The 23,280-nt window shown below is 31.8% G+C and overlaps 1 protein-coding gene and 1 long non-coding RNA gene across 3 annotated transcripts in view; one reads left to right on the top strand and one right to left on the bottom strand.

The window, feature by feature from the left end:
• Positions 1-416: 416 nt before the first annotated feature.
• On the bottom strand, positions 417-2,113 carry LOC117175058. Its single transcript, XR_004467422.1, has 3 exons — positions 1,977-2,113; positions 1,237-1,327; positions 417-617 (listed from the first exon to the last, which is right to left on the bottom strand). It is a non-coding gene; the product is annotated as an uncharacterized LOC117175058 (long non-coding RNA).
• Positions 2,114-5,452: 3,339 nt separating this feature from the next.
• The window catches only part of LOC117175057 (dopamine receptor 2-like), a 336,274-nt gene continuing 318,446 nt past the window's right edge, over positions 5,453-23,280 (top strand). For both annotated transcript variants that reach the window (XM_033364594.1, XM_033364595.1), the window contains exon 1: positions 5,453-5,570. The gene's annotated coding sequence lies outside the window, so the exon portion shown is untranslated. The remainder of the gene's footprint in view (positions 5,571-23,280) is intronic.

The raw sequence follows: 23,280 nt of genomic DNA, 5'->3' as shown, positions 1-23,280 counted from the left end.
ACGCGTTTGAAGACGTTACAATGGAATTTTTGAATAAAAATTCGTAAAAGGACGTTCCTACTTGACGAAAATAATTTTTTTTCTTGAACAAGAGAGCTCATTACAAAATAAGCAATGCAAAGCAGTTTCAATTTTTTGTAGAAATAGTTTCTGAGATATAATTTCGATACTATGAAGACTTTGTTTAAAAATTAATAATTTATAATGCTGTAACCAAACAAATTTATTTTCGCTAAAAATTCTTAAAAACTAATTTCAAAAATTAATTCTACTCATAAACAATGAAATTGGTGGAACCAAAACTGTGCCTTAATCTTAGTTACGGAAAATACCGTTAACAACAATTTGGAAATCCATGTAACGATACGTATTTTATTTTAAAAAACACGTAGGACAACTCTATGGGTATCAACATATTAAAGTACAAGAAGAATTGTTAACAAAGTTAACTCAAAAGTATGACACTTAAACATTTTCTTGCGGATATTCTTCTCGAGCAGTTGCTGCACTTATCTGATTTTTTCCACCATCTTGATCGCCGGCATATGATGACCAGCGTGTTACGTATGAATTAAAATATTTGATAGAGACTTCTGCGAATTTTTGTAACAAAACTTCTGCAACAAGAAACAGAACATGAGTTATGCAAAAGCAGTAATTTAAAATACAAATTTTTTAAATTTTAATCAAGAAATGAGCTTGTAACAAAGAAGTTCGGCTTTCAATTAAATAGATTAACTGCCGTCCAATAAAGATTTTTCATTCAAGAGAAAAAAATGTCAACACTTCATTTTTTTATCCGAAATATTAATTATTAACTAAACAGTTAATTTTTAACCAAAAAGTTGAATTTTAAACAAAAAGTTTCATTTTCAACTTAATAGTTTAATTTTTAACTAAAATCCATCGATCTTAAACCAGGAAAAAAAGTTAAATTTGCAGTTTAAAAAATGTATTTTTAACCAAAAAGTTAACGAATTTACAAAAAATAATAATACAATATTTAACGAAAGAGATGGTTCTACAATCGAAAAATTGAATTTTTGGCAAAATTGTTTAACTTTCGACCAAGTAGTTGAATTTTCAGCTAAGAAGAATGATTTGTGACCAAAAAATACGAAATTACAACAAAATAAATTAATTATTAACTAAAAAGTTGGACTTTTAAATAAAAATAATCAAGTTATAACTAAAAATATAATAGTTGAATCGTAAACGAAATAGTAGAATTTTCACCTTTCCCATTGTTCAATTTTCCAAATACAGCAAGTATCTTTTTGCACTTATGTCCATATTCAAACTCCCGAAGTTTTAAACTTCGTAGGATCTATAAATATTTATGAAAAAATATTATCAAAGAGATCACAAAAAACAGGTTTGTCGTGTAATTTTTGCTATTTAACTTCTAAATAATTTACTATACTTTTTCAGAAGAGGATGGTGTAGGATAACATACATTGTACATTCTACAAGAATATATACGAGTATCAGTAATATTATAATAAACGCAGAATATTTTTAGTTAAAATAACAACTGTTCAATGTCTGTCTCAAGTTTATATGCTCATGCACATCTGACAGACTGATTTATTTTCTGAAAATCACACTCAACTACCCTTGTGTATTAAAATCCGAAAATAAATTACAAATTACACGTTTAAATTCACTTGTAAAAATACCCGGCAAATTACACAAATCAATCCACATACATTTCTACATGTGTTGTTATAAGCAATAAAACATTCTTAAAATAAACTATGAATCGGAATTGTAATTTAACTTACAATTAAAAAAATTGTATGATTAAATATATAACACTTAAATTTGATAAGGCAGATAGCAATAAAAGTATGATTCGGGAAAATCAAAATCAGATAATTAACTTAACCTCTGTTCCCACCGTAGCTTTTTACCTTTTTATTATCATACTTTTATTACCTTTGATAATTCTATAGTATAAAGGACTTTTTACTTACCTCTTCGCGCTGCTTTCTCTATATTTATAGTTATAGCTTTAACTGCAATTTAATCCTCTCATGAAATCAATCCCAAAAAAATATGCAACGCGATTCCAGATCACTCACATAAGTCTGAAGTTCCCAACGTTAAAAAGAAACTAAAAAAACAACAAATTAAATATATCGAGGCGTCCTAACGGTAGGGTGCCAACGCACGCGACACGACTTGACCGTACTTAACCAAAAATAAAAGCAATAAAAAACTAACCGAGAAGTTAGTGCTAGAAAGTCTTGCTCGCGTAATTGAGCAAGATGAGGCTAGAAGTTGGCCAAAACTAAAAGTGGCACCTTCATTCTTTACTCGCTCGAGATAGGACTTTAATGTTTTGATGGAGCGAGCGAGCATCTTCTAGTTTTGGCCAACTTCTAGCTCCATCTTGTCCAATTTCGCAATCTAAAGCTTTCTAGTTCTTACTTCTTGGTTAGCTTTTTATTGTTTATATTTTTGGTTAAGTGTCATCTAGTCGATCGGGTGCGTTGGCATTCTATCGTTAGGACGCCTCGATATGAAAAGTCAAAATGTTTTCACTCTATTTGACAGTGTTATGTGCCAAAAATCCTATCTTGAAGTTTTAGCCCTTCAGTGCATGTGGAACCCACCCCAAATCAACCCCTAAATATCATAAAATTCTTGGAGAATACACATTTTGAAAAGTCCAAATGTTTTTAATGATGAACCAGTACCGCGCCAACGCTTGGAAAAACACCTCAGTCGACTTCCAGCCAGCACTTGGAATCGGTATTGGGGCAGTACTGAGCCAGTACCGCACTAACGCTCGGCAAAACTCCTTAATAGACTTCCAGCTAGCACTTGGACTTAGTATTGGGGCAATACTAAACCAGTACCGCACTAATGCTTGGAAAAACTCCTAAATCAATTTCCAGGCAGCACTTGGAGTCCATACCGGGGAAGTGCTGAACCAGTACCGCGCCAACGTTCGGTAACATTCCTGAATTGGCTTTTAACCAAAAGTTGGACTTAGTACTGACACAGTACTGAACCAGTGCCGTGCCAACGCTTGGAAAAACTCCTCAGTCCACTTCCAGCCAGCACTTGGAATCGGTATTGGGGCAGTACTGAGCCAGTACCGCACTAACGCTCGGCAAAACTCCTTAATAGACTTCCAGCTAGCACTTGGACTCCATCTCGGGGCAGTGCTGAACCAGTACCGCGCCAACGCTCTGCAAAACTCCTGAATTGACTTTTAGCCAATAGTGGAACCCATACCGGGGCAGTGCTGAACCAGTACCGCGCCAACGCTCGGCATAACGCCTGTATTGGCTTTTAGCCAGCTCTTGTACCCCATACCGGGGCAGTACTGAGCAAGTACCGCATTAACCCTCGGCAAAACTCCTGAATTGACTTCCAGCTTGCATTTGAACTCCGTACCGGGGCAGTGCTGAACCAGTACCGCGCAAAAGCTCGGAAAAGCTCCTATATTGGCTTTTAGCCAGCACTTAAGACCCCATACCGGGGCAATTCTGAACCAGTACCGTGCCAACGCTCGGCAAAACTCCTGAATTGGCTTTTAGCCAGAACTTGGACCCCATAACGGGACAGTGCTGAACCAGTACTGCGCCAACGCTCGGTAAAACTCCTGAATTGGCTTTTCACCAACAGTTGGACTCAGCACTGAGACAGTACTGAAGCAGTGCCGAGCCAATGCTTGGAAAAATTCCTAAATTGAATTCCAGCCAACATTTGGACTCAGTATTGGGGCGGCATACGCCCAGTACCGCATTAACACTGGGCAAAGCTCCTGAATCGACTTCCAGCCAGCACTTGGATTCGGTACTGAGAAAGTACTGAACGAGTACCGTGCCAACGCTTGGCAAAACTACTAAATCGACTTCCGGTCAGGAATTGGACTCAATACTGGGGCAGTACTGAGCCAGCGCCATACTAACGCTCGATCAGTCTTTGATACACTTCTTAAGATTTCCAAAATAAAAGCTAGGTTCGTTAAGCACAAATTTCCAATTAAAATATAAAAAAATGTATAGCATTTTAAATATTTGCTTCTGATAGATGTGCAGAAAACTTGAAAATTATCCAAGAAAATGTTTAATTTCGATAAAAAATTGAAACTAACTAGTTAAATTTTTCAATTAGACAAAAATTGAAAAGTGAGAGCTTTTGTAAAATTTGAATAGAATTTTTTTGTGAGTTTTGGAAATTTTTGTAACATTTTCTTGTACACAAAAAAATAATTACAAATTATTCTGATGACATTTATAAATTCTATCAAAACTCTAAGACTTATATACTTTCCAAAATTTTAAAAATATAAAAAAAAGGAAAAAAATTGTTTAATAGGTTAAGAAATATCAATCTCAATGTGTACTGGATATAAAATATATGTATTTTGAAACTATTCTCATAAGATTTCTTAATTAGACAAATGCTCAAAAAGGTGGATCATTTTCAAAAATATGCAATTTGTTTTATACCAAAATTGTATAAAACAAATGAATCTTATATATAATATTACGTCAGAAATAAAACAGTATATTGTACTTAATTCGAATCGATGTTGTTGCTCAACTGTTGACGTTTTTTCGGATTAGATAATGATAAATTGTAGTAGTGTTGTTGAAAGAAATTGACATACTTGAGATGTTTAAGATCGAATGATTTTATAGATGCTTTTTAAGGAATTCTACGTTTCGAGAGTCAAAACCCTCTCCTCCTAAGAAAACAGTGGTTCTACATTGGTATTATTTTCAATTATAGTTAGAATGGTAGAAAGAAAAATTTTGAAAATTTCAACTTTTTTAGAATTTCGATTAATTTATTTCATAGTTTCTTTTTTTTACAACTATTTTAACAATCTATCATTATTTCACCATGTGATTTTTAAATTTTATAACCTCACTTTTAAAAATGTTAATATTATGCAAAGAAATGGCTGAATAAATAATTTTTTTTACAGATTTTTAATCGAGAATGTTTAATTGAGAGAATGGGTTCATCAACGATTTTATAATTATAATAAGTTGACCAATATCTAACTACTGTTTCCTGATGAAGAGAGCGTTTTGCCTCTTGAAACGTAGAAGTTGAAATAAATGATCTCTAACATCATGGGATCTTAATTGTCGGAAGTATGTCAATTTATTTCAACAACACTACTGCAATTTATCATTATCTCAAAAGAAAAAACATGAACATCGATTTGAATTAAGTACAATACAGATTCTGGTTGTGGACAGTGGTAGTAGTTTTACGGCAATTGAAGTAAAGACAATGTGTGACAGATACATGGCACGAAGGAGATAAATAATAAGGTATGGAATTGAAAAAGCACGACGCAAAGCTTTCGAGGGGGGGGGGTGGAAGTGCATAGAAGACACACTCTGCGCAAGCGCTTCGAAACTTCGAGCTTTCAGGCTACGCGGCGGCAGTCTCTCTCAAACCGCGAAACTCTCGCGGCTTCCGTTTTAATGGGTGTCAAGTATTCTGGATATTTTAGAATAGTGTTTCTTTCCACAATATAGACATTGGTGGCGTTCTCAAGACAGAAAACACTTTTATAAGCCTTATGTTAAAGGGTTGGTACTACATTTTTTCAAATACAAGCCTACTAAAACATAATTACTATCAAATTGATTATGTGAAATCGATAAATTTTAATTTTCAAACGTTAAGGTTTAAAACCCTAAAATTTTAGCGCTCAGATCTTTAAATTATAAAATTTGTTATTTAAACTATTTAAAGTTGACAATTGAAGGGCGAAGGATTTTCAGCTAAGGCTCACAGATATGTTAAAAATGTATGGTAAGAGCGTCATATGGTTGCGGGGAGATTTAGAGGTCGCAAAAAGTTCCTCGCGTAATCTGCGCACACTCTAATTACAATCTGACGCAAAGGGTGCTATTTTAAATAATTAGGTACAAAGAGGACAAATGTAAATTTTAAATATACGTTATTGTAAATTTCATATGTAAATAAACTTTTTTAAATCATATTTATGGTTTATAAAACTCATTTATTTGAGATTCAAGTTTACACAGTTAAACAATTTTATTTTGAAAGTGAGACTAATACAAAAAAAAAAAGAAAAAAAAAGAAGGTAAAACGCCCATTCTTTACCATCTTAAGGGATTTGTCCAACTTTAGTAATTTCAAAAACTTGGATAAAATCATTAGATGGAAAACAATTATCCTTTAAAAAAACTCACATATTTTAAGATTAGAATGTAATTGATCACTGAATGACCGCCAGCCTAGTCTTCGTTGATTAATGATCGACAAGTGTAAAGGATATAGAGGATAGTACTCGAATATGAGATATTCTCATAATATGAGAAAACGGGATATCAGCTAAACTAAGAGACCCACTCTGTTGGTTCATTTTAAAGATTACAGGCGAACTTTTTGTGAAATCGATGGTGGTCGAGTTCTTGGAAGGGAATTCTTTAAGCCCTATTTATTATTCATTAAATGTGTATTTAGCAGTAAAGTTTGTCTGGGGTGATGGGGATTGAATAACTAAGTAGAAAAATATCGATTGTTGAAGTTTTTCATTGTACAGGTCAGGCATAGTAAGTGCATAGTTGCACGGTGTAGTTCTCATAATATGAGATACCTGTGGTTTTTATAACACTGTGGCTGTGCGGGGGAAATTGGTTACAAAAGTGTTTGTGACTACTGAAAAAACTAAATATATCTAAATAGCAGTAAATTTATAATTCGGAAACATAGAATGAAGTTTTTCATTAAAAATAATACTTTATTTTGCATTTTATTAGCTATTTCCTGGGGTATCTCATATTATGAGAATAGTTTGACGAGTTTGGACACAGCACTTTTTTACATTTTTTGTATTTTCTGCATAAAGAAATTTGTAATAAAATTTTTTATTTGAGCTTCTTATGACAAACTAAATTTCCTTTAAAATTACCTTATGTTACTTTTAAATTCAGTACATAGAATTCCATCAATCACGCCACACAGAGTTGGTGTCTCATATTTGGGTACTCTCCTCTATGTATGTAAGAGTCCGATTTTATTTTTTAATCAAAACTCTTTTTGGTGATCACTAGGATGATATCTAAATAACCAGAACTGTGTAATCGCCATGTCGACTAAATACTTACTTATAATTAAATTGCAACGTACGGGTGGCATTTTTTCTAAAATTCGCTGTGAATGTTGTACTTCTAGCGTGAGCCCAGGTGCTTGGGGGTTTGGTTTCTTAATTTTTCTCCTTATAGAACTTTTTCACTTAAAAACCAATGATATTTGTGTTTATTCGGAAAAAATAGTAAGTTTTATTATTTATAATTGAAAATTACTGCCAAAATTGTATTTAATTCATATAAAGTGCAAATATCTCCCTTTTCTAATAAATAATCAATATGCCGAATAAAAATTTTAGGTAGTGGCTAGCCTGCCGGCGCCGGCAACATTGTTCTTTGCCGGCGCCGGCAAGATTGCATGTTGCCCGCTTTTTTTACCTTTTCCTTTTTTTTACAGTTTTTTTAAATCGTGTACTGATGTATGTTCATGCGTTTATTACAAACCTAGACATGAAAACACCTGAAAATATAATTTTCAATGTTAAAACTTTTAAAAATTACGTTTTTTTATTAATGAAGTTTATATACACAATCTGTATGGGCAAAAAGCATATTTCATGCATACGAAAGGGACTTTTACGCATTTTAGAGTAAGGCAATGTAATTGAGGAGTTATTTTCATAGGTTTTGGCTTTTGAAGCGTTTAAGGAAATGTTCTACTTATAAATCACACTTTATCGTCGATTTGCTACTCAAGAATTACTATTGACGTCTTGTGGGGACGGAAATGCACCCCTGTGTCTAGTCACAGAAATAATATAAGTCGCACCCCTACCCCTTCTCCAACGTCACGTGGGGGCGGAAGGCAACATGGTGACCGGTCAAAGAAATAATTCAAGGTCGCACCTCTACCCCTTTTCTAACGCTATGTGGGGGTCGGAAGGCACATCTGTGACTGGTCACAGAAATAATGTAAGGTCGTACCCCTACCTCTCTTGCAACGAAACGTGGGAGTGGGAAGGCACCATAGTGACTGGTCAAAGAAATAATTTAAGGTCGCACCCCTAACCCTTTTCCAACGCCTTGTGGGGGCGGGAAAGCACCCCTGTGATTGGTTACATGCATAATGATGGCCCTTAACTCTTGCCAACGTCTTGTAGCAAGGCTAGAAGGCATTCCTGTGGTTAGTCACAAATTACCCAGGAAAAAAGAACCGATATAAAGCGAATCGGTTTGAGTAGCGTATCTGTCATTTGAAAAAAGTCAAGTCCGGAAATAATATCGTGTCTTTATACACAACGATAATTTAAATCAAAATAAATATTTTATTCCTGCACAATTTCTGGACGAGTAGCCGTTTTGTGTGGGCAGGCTATTCGTCTATAATTCTAGTAAAATAGCCGTTCCAAAAAAGGTGGGTTACTCGTACAGAATTCTAGTCAAATAGACACTCCGTAAAAATAAGATTTGTACAATGGCGCGACCTACTACTCTTTTTTAAAATAACATATTTAATAATATGATAATATTATTAATAATATTTAATAATAAAATAATAATGAATAATAATATAATAAAATAAATAATATTAATGATAATTTTGAAATAATATTTAATAATATATTTGACAAATGCATCTTATATTCTTTATGATCTTAATATAAATAGATACTTTTCATCTTTTGACAGAGATCGAAGCAAAACTATTATGATATTTTTCATGAAAAATATGTATAATGCAAAGAAGCTATGAAAGTAAAAGTATACCAGTTTATTTCATAACTAGTTACAGTTACGTTAATTAGCAAAAAAAGGTTACTATTTAAAGATAAGTAACTTTTAAATGTAACTATAGCTTAAGTTGCTAAATAAGGTAACTAAACGTTACAATTAAATTCAAATTAATAGATATGTGACCTGCGGTAATAGATTCTGAACGATTTCTTTCGTTCCTGAAATTACTTGTATCGTCGATTTTATTTTTAAAGGAGAATGCCTGCAATTGTTGCACCTTAAAATTTGTTCGAGGAAATTCAGTTAAATTTGTCTAGGTTTAAGACTCCATTAAAAAATGCAGATAACGCAATTTAAAGTATCAGGGCCTGAAAGGATACAAAATTCTGACCAAACGCCTTTTATATGACACGCTCAGAGCAAAAGCGAACTAAAAAAAAAAAGTTGCGGAAAAGAGAAGTAAAAACACGCGAGAGCAAAAACGTCCTAAGAATTAGCCTAGAGGTAAAACAACAAAAGAATGAAGGGAGAAGATTCCGCCCACTTGGCTGCTGCGAAGACCGCCTCCTGTAAAGCCGAAAATGCGCGAACAGAAATGCGAGCTCGCCCGACTTCACGAATGACGATCTAATCAGCTGCTCCTCAAATTTATTCTGGTTTTAAAATCCTGAGTTTCCATAGAATCATTACATTTGTTGCGAAGTAGAAATATTTTCACCATATAATTGAATTTTTTACTAAAATGATACATTTTTAACGAAAAATGGAATGCTTAATCTTTATCTAAACAAATCATATCATATCAACAGAAAAAAATTTTTACTAAAAAGGTGGATTTTTAACGAACGAAATGAATTCTTAATTAAAATAGATGAACTTTAAACAAGAAGAATAAATTTTTACCAAAAAAAAAGATAAATTTTTAACTCGGAAAGATCAATTTTCTTAGAAAAAAAAATAACAAATTTTTCAATTAAAAAAATACATTTTTAACCCATAATGATACAGTTAAATTTTTTAATTCCAAAAGTTAGTTTTTAACAAAATATTAGAATTTTCAAAAAGAAAAAATAAATTGTTTTTAACCAAAACAGATAATTTTTGAAAGACGAAGAATAATTTAATTAAAAAAAAAAAACATAAACTTTTAATGACTGAAAGCAGTCCATTTTTAAGCAAAAAAATGTAACACAATAGTTCAATCTTTAACGAAAAAATGTATAAATTTTCAACTAGAAAAGATCAGTTTTAAATCAAAAACGATACAGTTAAAATTCAAGCATTAAAAAATGTTTTTTCAACCAAAAAGAATAGAATTTTCAACAAAGGTGTTAAATAATCAACCAAATGAATGAATTTTTTTTACCAAAATAGATGAATTTTCAAACAAGAATGATATGTTTCTAATATAAAATAAGAATTTTCAACTGAAAAAAAAATGGTAAAAAAATCAATAAAATTGTCAAATTTTTAACTTGAAGATTAATATTAAAACTAAAAAAACAAGTATTTAACCATACATGCAATAGTTCATTTTCAATTTCAAACATTCAATTTTCGACGGAAATAATGAATTTTTAACTGAAAAATATAATTTTTAACACAAAATTTAACAGTTGAATTTTAAATTCAATATTTAATTTTGAACAAAAAGAAAATAATCGAATTTACTACAGATTAGAAGTTTGAACAAAGAAGTAAATACAAAAACAACAAGAATAATACTCTACCAATTAGATGGATTTTTAACCATATACATACTTGAATTTGAATAAAAAAAGATAAATTTTTAACAAAAAATGGAATTAATACACGTTTAGCAAAAAAAAATAATTTTCAAATAGAGAGAAGAATTTAAAAAAAAAATCAATTTTTACTAAAAAGTCGAAATTTCCACTTAAACAAAATTCTCTTTCAACCAAAAAACAATGCATTTTCTATCAAGAAAAGTAATTTTGAAACAAATATTTTTCTTAAAAAAGACGTAGTTTTAAAGAAATTAATTTTTAAACAAACTAATTATCTATAAAATAGGTAGTTTTCAAACAATAAATGCCAGCTAAACATTTTCCATAAAAAAAATAATTTTAAAATTACGAATTTACTAAAAAATTTTAACCAGATGGTTGAATGTGTTAACTAAAAAAGATTTTTCATCTAGGAAGGAATAGTTTAATTTTCAGCTGATTAAATTTTTTAAAACAAAATCATAATTATTTTTAGCCAAAAATATCAGTTTTCAAACAAGAAGGAAAAGTTTCTACCAAAATAACGAACGTTCACCTGAAAAAACAAACACTTTTTAATTGAAAATTCCATTTTATGCTCAAGGTTTCAGTGGAAAAAATTAAATTTCAACACAAGAATAACATCCAAAAAAAAGGATTTTCAAGCAAAATGTGTATTCTGTTTCTGTAAAAAAAGTTTAAATAAGTAGATCAAAAATCATCATTCGATCGACAAGAAACCAGTTCACTACATTAGTCGATATCATAACAATGAATTTCAATGTTTATTTAAAACAATTTTCTCGTTATTTGCCTCAAACGCGAACTGAATTATTAATAGAAACAAATAAAAAAGTCTAACTCTTTTTTACTGAATACATTCCTTTTTAGTTTAAAACTTATAGTATTACATTTTTTTGATTGAGGTTTCATCTTTTTTTGTTGAAAATTTTTTTATTTGGTTTAAAATGAACTTTCCTGTTAGAAATTCATATATTTGGTTTGAAAATTCAAAGGTTTTGCAAAAAAATCATCTGTTCCGTTAAAGTACTTCATTTTGACATACAAATTTTTTTTAAAGTTGATATTTTTTTCTTTTTGGACTTAAAAATCCTTTCTGATTGAAAATTGATTTTTGAAGTTTGAAGATTTATTTATTTTTTTTTAAATTCAGTTCTTGGGTTATAAATTCCACTCTTTCGTTGAAAATTAATTTTGTTCTTGTTGAATATTTTAATATTCTGCTATAACTTCTTTTTCGGATAATAATCATATATTTACTGAAAACATAACTATCCCATTTTTGGCTGGAAATTAAACTTTTTTGAAACACTTTCTTTTTTAGTAAAAACTTCAACTGTGTGGTGAATAATTCGTGTATTTCCTTGAATATTCGTCTTTTTTATAAGAATATTATTCTTTATGTTTGTACACTCATTTCTTTGGTGAAAATGTAACTATTTTGTTGTTAATTCGATTTTTTTTAATTAATTTTTTCAACTGAAAATGTCACTGTTCCTGTTTTGGTTAAAAAGGTATCTTTTTTAGTTGAAAATGAACTTCTTTCGTTGAAAATTGAACTATTACGTTGAAAAATCAATTTTAACTATTCTATTTTTGGTTGAATACTTATTTTGTAGATTGAAATTCATTTCTAAAGTTGAAAATTACTTTTGTGTTTGCTTCAAAATTCGTCGTTTTTAGAGGAAATTAATTTCATTGGTCGAAAATTCATTTTGTTATTAGAATATTATTCTCGTTTTTTTTGCATTTACTCCTGTGCTTAAAAATTTATCTATTTTGTTGTAACTTCGATGGTTTTGTTGTTGTTCAAAACTGATTTTTAAATTGAAAATTTAACTGTTTCATTTATGGTCTAAGATTTATATTTTTCGTAAAAAATTAATTTTTTTATTGATAATTTAACTATTTTGTTGAGAATATGATTATTTTTGTGCTGAACAAAAATTCAAATGAAAATTTAATCATATAATTTTTTGTTAAAAATTTATCTTTTCTAGTTGAAAATTTATTTCCTTTTTCATTGAAAATTGAACTATTTGATTCGAAATTTGTTTTTTTTTTGCTTGAAAATTGACCGTTTTCAATAAAAATTTCATCTGTTTTGTAATTCAATTATTCTTCTTGTTTGAAAATGTATCTATTTTGGTTGAAAATTCTTTTTCTTTTGTTGTTGATAATTGAACTATTTTGTTACAAATTCAAGTGTTTGCTGAAAATTAATTTTGTATACTGAACCATGAAATGGATCATGTTCGGTTGAAATTTTTTTAAATTTGAAACTTGAACAATTTTTCTGAGTTTTTTTTCTTGAATATTGAATTTACTCAGCTAAAATTCATTTTCTTTTCCAGAGAATTATTCTTATTTAAAAAAATGCATCTATTTTAATCAAGAATTCATTTTTTCGTTGAAAAAAGACTGAATTGTATACTAAAAAAGGCATTTTTAGTAAAATACATGAACTTTGCACAAAAGAAATTTATTTTCCACCAAGTCTAATTTTCTATACAAAAATTAATGTTAATCATATTAAATTTTCAACAACAAAAAAATAATTTTCTTGTTGAAATTGTTTTAAATTATTGAAATTTATTGAAAATTCCTTAGGATATTTTAAAACATCCCAAAATATTTAAAATCCTTTAAAATCTCTTGGAATTTTTCAAAGCTCTTGAAAATTCCTTGAAATTTTAAAAATACCCTAAAATAATTCAAATCTTTTACAATTTCACACTGCATAATTGAAATCAATTGAAAATTCCTTGGAACATTTTTTTTTAATTTATGTATTTTATTCCAAATTTACTTTTTTTGCATAAAACTAATTGTTTTAGTTGAAAGTTGAACTATTTCTATTAAAAGATAGTCAACTAGTCATTAATATTAATATAAAATTTTATAATTATAATATTAACATTAATAATATATATAATAGTAGTAATATCCATATTTTATATACCTGAAAAACATAACCTCAAAATATTAGATTTTGAGGTTATGTTATGATGTTATGATTATGATCTGGTAGCTCTGGGAGCAGCTGATTAGATCTTTATTCGTGAATTCGGGTGAGCTCGGTTCATGTTCGCGCATTTTCAGCTTTACACGAGGCTGGTCTTCGTAGCAGCAAAGTGGGGGGAATCTTCTCCCTTCATTCTTGTGTCATTTCATCCTTTGGCTAATTCTTAGGTCGTTTTTGCTCTCGCGTGTTTTTACTTGTCTTTTCCGCAACTTTTTTTTTAGTTCGCTTTTGCTCTGAGCGTGCCATATGATTTAATTCGAAATGCTTGATATTCCTATCATTTAAGCAAACATATTGTATTTCAACAAAATAGATTACTTTTTAAGAAAATTTCTGAATTTATAACAGAAGAGTAGAATATCTGACCACGAACGATTTTTGACTCACATTTTTCAACCAAACTTTTATACATTTTAAGACAAGAAATATTCTATTTTTTCACCCTAAGAAATTAATTTTCAAACCAAAAAGAACATTTTTGGACAAAATAGTTAACTTTTTAAGCCGAAATGATTAATTTTTAACAGAAAAGTTAATATATGCAACTAAGTAGTTCAATAGTTCGACTTGCTGTAAAAATAGCTGTAACAAAATACATAGTTTTTCTATCGGAAAAAATCATTTTGTACAAAAATGTTAATTTTTCACGAACTGATTCAATTTTATATTACTTTTAAACGAAAAATACGAATTTTCAACCAGAGTTAAATTTCCAAAAGGAATTTTTTTTAATTCCACAATGTTGAGAGTTCTGAGAGTTCTGATCGGAGTTCTGAACTGCTTAATGACAGCTACAGTTACGGTTTAGGACGGTTACAGTTCGTTTCCTCAACCTGCCCTGGTGTTCTTGCCTTGATATTAAATTTCCAAACTTTTTTTTCATCAAACTCTGTTTGTTCACTAGTATCTGCACACAGGTATACGTTCACGTAGGAGAGATTTCAAGCAGAGCGCAAATAATTAGACCGTTCCAGAACTCTACGAGACCTCAAGTTTCGTTTCCGAATTGTGGGAAGTACGAAACCTAAAAGAGCAGCACCTTTTGCTCTTAGTTCCTGGCTTTTGAGAACCTTCTTTGAAAACAAATAAAAAAAATGCCAGTTACAATTTATGGTTGTAATTCTTTAGAAGTTTAAGTCACAGTTTTCGATTTAAGTTATAATATTTATTATATTTAAAAAAAATTAGTTAAAATCTACGTGTTAAATGTACGAAAACGAGCGAGAAGCGCGAGAGTGTACACGCCCGCGCCCAGCGCACAATGAGAATTTACCCTCGCATCGGGCATACTTTTTATAGGTACGGAACTGACTCAATATATATTTTTTCTGAAGGATTTGAAAACAAAAAAAAGAAATATTGTTAAATAACCGAGGTTTTTTGAGATCCTCGGGTCAATAAAACTTTGAAAAATCAAACCTTTTGTTGAGAAAATTATTATTTTCACGATAAACGTTAATTTTGCGAATTAGAGAAATCAGCAGGTAGCAGAAGACAGCATTTGAATGGTGAGAATCGTTGGCAAATTTATTTTTTACTTTAAATTCTGACAATATGGAAGAATCCTCGACCCCTATCATGTTTTCGAAAGGCCAGGAGTTAGCCACCAGGCTAGCTATCATCTTCGCGCCACGCACGGTATCGCTGTGCCCTTCCATATCGACCGAGGGTCCAGACTACGAATCTCAAAAGGGAAAGCCTCTTCTGCAACTATGACTTTTTGATGAGACCATCATCAATCCATAGTACGTCAAAAATAATTAGACACGTCGTCCGGCATATTTGTAAGTGAGTCCTTGGAAGAACTACAATCGTTTGAAAATCACGTTAGCCACGGTTGCCGAAAGTCTACCGGTTTGCGCGCATAAACTTCACCCAAGCACTGCCGGTGTAGTGGTAAAGAGCCAGGCTGGCGACCACGCTGTGGTTGGTTAAAATATTTTTGTCCACTTTTTTCTTGTATTTTAAACATGTCAAATACTAATTTTCAATGTTTCCCTGGTGATCAAAATTTTTAAAAATATTTCTGGGAAATAAATATAATGCAGATAGTTTTCGAATCACTTATTTGTATTATCGTAATTTATTATTCATTACATATTTGCGAATGATAATCGTCGTAGATTATCATGTAGCTGGATGATGCTCTGTTCACTGCAGCTACGAAAAGAATGAGGATCAGTCCAAGATAAGGCAGTTTTCAATTGGGAAAAAGGAATAAAAATGTGAACACAATTTCCTACTATATTGTTAAAAAATTCTTTTTCGGGTTTTTCCATAACTAAGTCAGAAATAACTCTATTAATTTTTCCATTAATTTAACAAATTCATTTAATGATAATTTTGCATTATTTTTCATTTCACGCCAATTTAAATTTATACATTTAATTGATAAATATTTTGAAATATTGGCAGGCTGTAGAAACTTAATGCATTTCAAATGAAGAATCATACACTGTAGTGTTCTCATATGGGAAGGGAAGGATATTAGATGATATTTAAAGTTTAAGTGAATGAGGCGTGATTCATTAACAATGAATAATTTATTCAACCAATTAACCAAATCAGAATTTAGATATGTTTGGAATTGACTGATTTGTCTATTTTTTAATGTTATTTTATTCCAAATTATGTTTTATCTATCACATATTTATTTAATTGTTTGTTAAACTATTTACATATAAATACTTTAAATTTCATCCTTTTATGAATACCAATTCTTATATTCTAAGTTTGTAATTACTTTCTCTTCCACATGAATCATTTTATTCGCAGTGTATTGTTTTTCGGCAAGTAAACTTGCTGACTGTGTATGTAAGTGTGTCGTTGAACACCGCAGTCGTCGTCGCACAAGCGAACACGGAAGAGCTTGATTTTTCTCTTCGTGAAATTAGACGTACTATTTTTCGAATTCATTATTTATTGGTAGAAAATTTATCTTCTCGGTTAAAAAATCATCCTTTTCATTGAAAATTAAAATATTTTATTTCTGCTTCAAAATTGATCTTTTTCAGTAACTATTCTATTTTTCTTTTTACTGCTTGAAAATTAATCTTAGTTTAAAATTCATTTTTCGTCTTACAGATTTAAGTCGTTTTTAAGAAATATTTGATAAATTTTCCGAAATATATTTTTTAAACTCTCAGAACTATTCTGAGACTCAAATTTTGAAATATTATTTTGCAAATAAGTTTGTAAATTGTATCAGTGAAATCAGTGTTAATTGACAAATGATCATAGCTCCTACATTGACTATTATTAATTGCCCACGTGTTCGTTCGAAAATTGTCTTGTGAATTTCGAATCGTTTCTCAAGTCTTTTAAAGTGTTTAAATTACAACTCATGACTCTCGTGTAATTTCTAATTCATGTAAATAAATCGCGGCAGTCCGGAAATGTTCCTTCTCGAGCAATTGAAACTTGCTAATCGTATTAAGGACTCGGTTCAAGGAGTTCGAACTTCTCATACGCGTGGTTTGTTGACAGTTCGGTTACAAACATTGGAAGCGAATTCCGTGAAATTTCAGTCAGAGCATTTGGAATTATTAAAATCTCCACTAACTAAGGAAATGGAATACCTTAAGGATGACTTGTCATCACAAGTTGAGGAGTGGTACCAAACTTCAAATGGAGTGTACCTCGAGGCATTCGGTGCACTTTCATCTCCTGATGCAAATGAATCATCAATTATTCTCATCCCTCTTATTTCTTCTAATTCTACTGAATCGTTTCCGAAAATGACTTAGCCGCCATTTTCAGCTGATTACACTGAGTGTTCGAATTTCTCAGATTTGTTCAAATCATTAATCGATGAAAATCCGGAAATCGCGGATGTCGAGAAATTGCATCACTTAAAAACTAACCTATCTGGTGAGCCGGCTCAGTCATTAAGAAACATCCCTGTGATAAATGACAATTACAAGCGCGAGTTGAAGTTATTGGTGAATCGATATGAGAATAAGCGAATTCTAATTAATTGTCACTTATCGGCTATTTTTTCCTTGCGACCTCTGTCAGTAGAATCAGCTTTCGGTCTCAAACAACTGGTCAATACCACAATAGAAAATTTAGAATTTATGGAAGCATTGGATTGTTGGATTGACAGTTGTTCTCCCTCTCTGATTTTCTTTTTGACCAATTGCTTGGATCATCAGACTCGACGTGAATGGGAAACGTCACTTGGTGACTCAACCGATTCTCCTTCGTACCAATCCTTACGTACATGCCTCAGAAACAGATTTCGTACTTTGGAAGTGCTTGAAGGAAATTCAACAGAAGCTGCAGCCTCATCTTCAGCATCCAAGGATTCCTCAAACTCAAGGTCTTTCGCGAACTCTCAGGCATCGAAACGGAACAAGGGTTATCGTGGTTCCACAAAGGGCTCAGCAGCTACATTGCATGTCACTGCTGATCAGATAGATGATCAAGGTCGAAAGTGCTACCACTGTGGACAGCAGCATTTCTTAATGTACTGCCCACAATTCCGAGCATTGAATGTACTGCAAGAAAAGGAGCTGGCTTAAAAGAAAAAATGATGTTACAATTGTCTACGTCATCATCTAGGAAACGAGTGTTCGTCATCGAGAAAGTGACGTATATATGACAAGAAACATCAGACCATGCTTCATCAGAACACATCGGCAATTAATCATATTAAAGAATCATCAACAAATGAAGAAGAGAAATCACAGTCATCAACGACACATCATCTGTTTGCTCATCACGTGACTAGACCTCTGGCTAAGGGTCTGTTACCTACAGCTATTCTACGAGTCACTTCAAGCAATGTTACTTCAGAGTTAGTGCGCGCTCTCCTTGATATCGGTTCTGAAGTTTCAGTTATTTCAGAATATCTCGCACAACGTCTCAGGCTGCCTCGCTCGAGTTGTGACTTGGGCCTTCTAACTGTAGGTAAAAAAACGTGCATTCATGGCAAATGGTGCCGTCTAATGCATTTTATCGCTATACTTTAATTCTGATTTTAAATAGAATTTAGATGCGCTCGTGCTTCCGCGTTTAACTCCGTATCTCCCACATTTTCAACTGGATACTGGAGAATGGCCTCACATATCTGGGTTGCGTTTAGCGGATCCAGATTTCGGTAGCAATAATATAATCAAGGTGATCATAGGAGCAGATGCCTTTTCATATTTACTCCTGTTGCACAGGTGACCTATTTTGGTGGGATCTTATCAGGAAAAACTATTAGTAATTCATCAACAGATTCCAGCTATCAATCTAACACAGCCGTTGGAATGCATGTATCCTTACAGGAAGATGTGACTTTTGATCTTCAAAAATTTGTGAAGGAACAAGAGATTTCCCCTAAAATTGTGTTGACTGCTGATGATCAGGAGTGTGTGAAGTTCTTTGTTTCTAGTCATTCTCACACACCTAAGGGGAGAAGGTACGTAGTTCGGCTTCCAATGAAGGACAATTTGCAATCTTTCGGAAATTCATATCGTCCAGCTCTTCGAATGTTGTATCGAATGTTGTATGAATGTTGTATGAATGTTGTATCAATTCTTATATTCTCAATTTGTAATTACTTTCTCTTCCATATGAATCATTCTATTCGGAGTGTATTGTTTTTCGGCAAGTAAACTTGCTGCCTGTGTATGTGAATGTGCTGTTGAACACCTTAGTCGTCGTCGCACAAGCGAACATGGAAGAGCTTGATTCTTGTTTTCGTGGTTCAAGACGGGCTGACTAGTTATTAATTATCTTTTAAATAAAGACGGCTCTGAGTGGAGCATTATTAGTTGAATTTAACTTATGTGTCAATTTATTTGTCGTACCTGTTTTTTCATACCATGAATGATAATTATTGAGAACAAGTGCCTAATTCTACATTACTGTTCTGCAGGTTTTTTTATATTGTCAAAGGATTTTTTCGTTGGAAAATATAATGGCCCTTTTCCTACGATGAAAAAGTCGCTTCGAAGGAATGTCACGAAACGAATCAATCCGTCGGACGTGCCTATCTTGTTCCCTGAGCTGGGCCAATATACTAAATGGCTAAAACCACTAAATTGTTTTATTCTAACTCTAAACCTTCTTCGCTTCCGCTTTCGAACTATTTGCTTACTTTCTACTATTTTCGAAATGCTATATTCTAAGTAGAGCTACGGTAAACGATCCCCTTACCAGTTATAACGTTTCATGAAATAAAATAATGATGTCGCTGCTAAAAAGAAAATTACGTTGGATACATGTTATTAACTAACTTTAAATGTTTTTTCAAATGCAAAGAATATCCTATTTCAAAAACCTGCTTGCAACCGTTCGAGGAAATGAACTCGTCTCCCTGATCGTGTCTCAATGCTAGCCTGTTCCACTCTTCTACGTGGTTGCTATTTTGGTTGTTAAGGTTGACGTTCTTTGGCGTCGCACAGTGGTCTGGAATAGGAATTTACTGTTCATAATCTCCCACAGGTCGTATTTCTTAAGCGATTTGAAAGTTGTTTTTTATAAATGCTCAGGAATTAATTTTGAAGAGAATTATGGTTTGCTTTTGTTTCATTTTTTTCACAGAACAACAATATATAAAAAAATATAGTGACAAAATTGACCACTTTAGCTTTGTGAATTTTTATCAAAAGAAAAAATACAGATAGAAACTCACTATCAGTCGAAATTATTGCACATGCATTCATAGAACACAATTAATTTTAATTATATTTAACTTAATTATTGTAAACAATTTCTATAAACAAATTCTTTATAAACGTGTTTTTTTCATAGCTGAATTGATTTTTCGGAACAATGGTGATTCACCATTGTCTTTAAAGCCATTTATATACTTTAAGCTTTATCGAACATAAAGAATATAGATTGTTTATAACAATTTAGTTAAGCAAGTCTCCTAATCGGCCGTTTCCTCGTGGAAAAAGTGTTTTTTTCTTTAATAATTATTAAAGTGACATTTATCGCGGTGACTAACCAACGAAATTAAATAGAGAATAATTTATATGATTTTTATAAGCAATTTTCTCAACAAAACTATGATTTATTTTTTTTTAAATGCAAAAAGTACGGTTTTTCACTGAAATTATCCGACAATAAACTAACAGTGATTCCAAAATTGAATATGGGACATTAAATAATAATTTGCGTAATTATTAATAACAATTTCTGTAGCAAACTCTCCATAGCAATAACGCTGTACTTGCATTTTTAGAAGTCACCTATCTTTCATTTGTTTTATGCAACTTTCTGAAAAATAAATGAGGAACAAGTGAAAATAAGGCGCAATAACGCTGTACTTGCGTATTCAGAAATCACTTATCTTTCATTTGTTTTGTACGTAACTTCATGAAAAACAAGTGACTCTCAACTAAAAAGTATAGTTCCAGGTTCACCGCAAGGTGGGTATCTCTCGCACGCGTTCTCGCAAGAGAAATCATAATTTTCGTTTATATAACTGAGAGAGGCTGAGTTGAAATTATCTTTATATGATTTGCTTTTGGCGTCATTTTTAAATATCTTCTGCAGGTTTGTACACTTCAATTGTTTGTTTTATTATTTCTAATAAAAAAGGGTTACTCTCAAGGTAAGTCAGAAGGTCCTTTGTGATTTTCTTATTGCCAATGAGAGTACTGACGTGCAAGGTTTGTTAAATTTCATGCAAACTGAGTACAATCTTGATCCTGGGCATCTAAAAATAGTAGCTAATCATTTGAATTTGTATTTTTTACCTATATTTCAGAAAAAATGGAAAGAATGTTTACGTATAAAAAGTCAGTTTGAAAAGAGCTTCGAAAAGTGGCTAAAAACTGACTTCGTTGTTACTTTTTTTGGGATAAAATTAAAAGGAGGAAGAAAAAGTTCGGATACAAAATCCGAAGATACTTCTGCTGCGACAAAGAGACAAAAATTAATGTCCATTGAAGAGAGTTTTACGGCTGCTGAGATACAGGATGCATTTCTGCGAAGTTTACGAAAGAGTGGAAGAAAAAAATTGCAAATGCTATAGTCGTTCTTTTGAATTCTGACAATACTGAGAATTTAAACATTTCAGGTAAATCTGACTTTGAATCATATGTGCCATCATACTCTTAAGAAGAAGCTTTAGCCTTAATGCAACAGGTCAGACTGTCGAAGTATCAATATAATACTATTCACTTACAAGCCAAAGAAAGAAAGGCTGACATTTATCCTTCATATGTGAATGTATTAGAGATTAAAAAAGATTTTTATTCTTCAATTATTCGAATAGCGAAAGAAGGAGCCATGGTTGAGATTCAGTCTCTTATTGATCACACTATTCAACGTCTTTTTAAAGATCCGAATTTATGCCTTCCGATTTCAGAGAATGGATTAAAGATCAGTTATTTGGACTTTGAAATTAAATATGGCATCGATGGACTGTGAACTCATGCAAAATACAATCAGAAGTTTAATAACAACTATTTGACCGATGACTCTTTTTTCACAGCATCGATGGTACCAATATAGTTGAGAGTATAGCACACAGGAGAAACAGTTTGGATGAATCCTCATAGTTCCTCGCCAAAACGCTGTATACCTATTATGATTAAATATGCAAAGGAAACAAAAAAAATTAACGAAATCGGAAATCCAAAATATTAAGACACAAACTCAGAAGCTTAGATCCACAACAATTACTACGACTGATGGTGTGTATATAGTGACAACAGAAATGAAGCTAACTATGTTGGATGGAAAAGTTTGTACAGCTCTCACTGATACTCCATCATCTTCTACTTGCTACATTTGCAAAGCGACACCATCGCAAATGAATAATCTAGAGCGTGCGAAGCAGAAGAAAGAAATAGTATCCAGCTTAGAATTTGGACTTTCTACTTTGCATGCCTGGATTAGGTTCATGGAGTGTATACTACATATTGCTTATCGGTTACAAATCTACAAATGAAGCATATGCAAGAAAAAGGATAAAGAAACGATAAAAGAACCTAAGAAAAGTATTTGCAACGAATTTCAAAAGAAGATGGGGTTAATAATTGATCAACCAAGTCAATGATCTGGCAACTCTAATTGTGGTAATACGGCTCGTAGGTTTTTCTCGAATGTTGATCAAGTGTCAGAAATAACTGGAGTAAGTAAAGAACTCATTAAAATGTTTAGAAACATACTAAAAATGTTAGATAGTTGCAGAAAAATTCTTCCTCTCTTTTTCAACGAGTATGCTTTTAGGGCAGCAAAACTGTATGTGAGCTTATATCCATGGTACTACATACCTTCTTCAGTTTATAAAATACTGCTACATGGGGGAAAAGTTATGAAGAATTTTATGCTGCCAATTGGCATGTATTCCGAAGAAGCTTCTGAAGCCAGGAACAAGGATATCAAGTACATTCGACAGTTCAACACACGAAAAGTCTCTCGTTGGCATACTATGCACGACCTAATTCACAAACTCCTTGAGTCCTCAGATCTTTTGATTGCATCCTTGAAGCCTAAATGGGAAAAAGTTGAAGCTGAACTTGATCAAGAACTCGACAAACTAATAGAACAATTCGAATCTAAAATGATTCGAATTCCGATGCGTAATTTATTCATTTTAAGTTTTTAATAATAATCTCATTATTATTATACGAGGGTAGTTCAATAAGTCCTTAGAATGAAGTATAAAAACAATTTTTTTTGTGTAAATTTTTTTTTATTGTTCAACATAATCTCCTTGGAGCTCTATACACTTGGTCAATCGCTTTTCAAGTTTTTTTAATCCTTCAGAAAAGTGCGTTTTCGG

This window comes from Belonocnema kinseyi, chromosome 6, assembly GCF_010883055.1.
Source record: "Belonocnema kinseyi isolate 2016_QV_RU_SX_M_011 chromosome 6, B_treatae_v1, whole genome shotgun sequence".
Taxonomy (NCBI): Eukaryota; Metazoa; Arthropoda; class Insecta; order Hymenoptera; family Cynipidae; genus Belonocnema; species Belonocnema kinseyi.
This window is presented reverse-complemented; position numbering and strand designations above follow the sequence as displayed.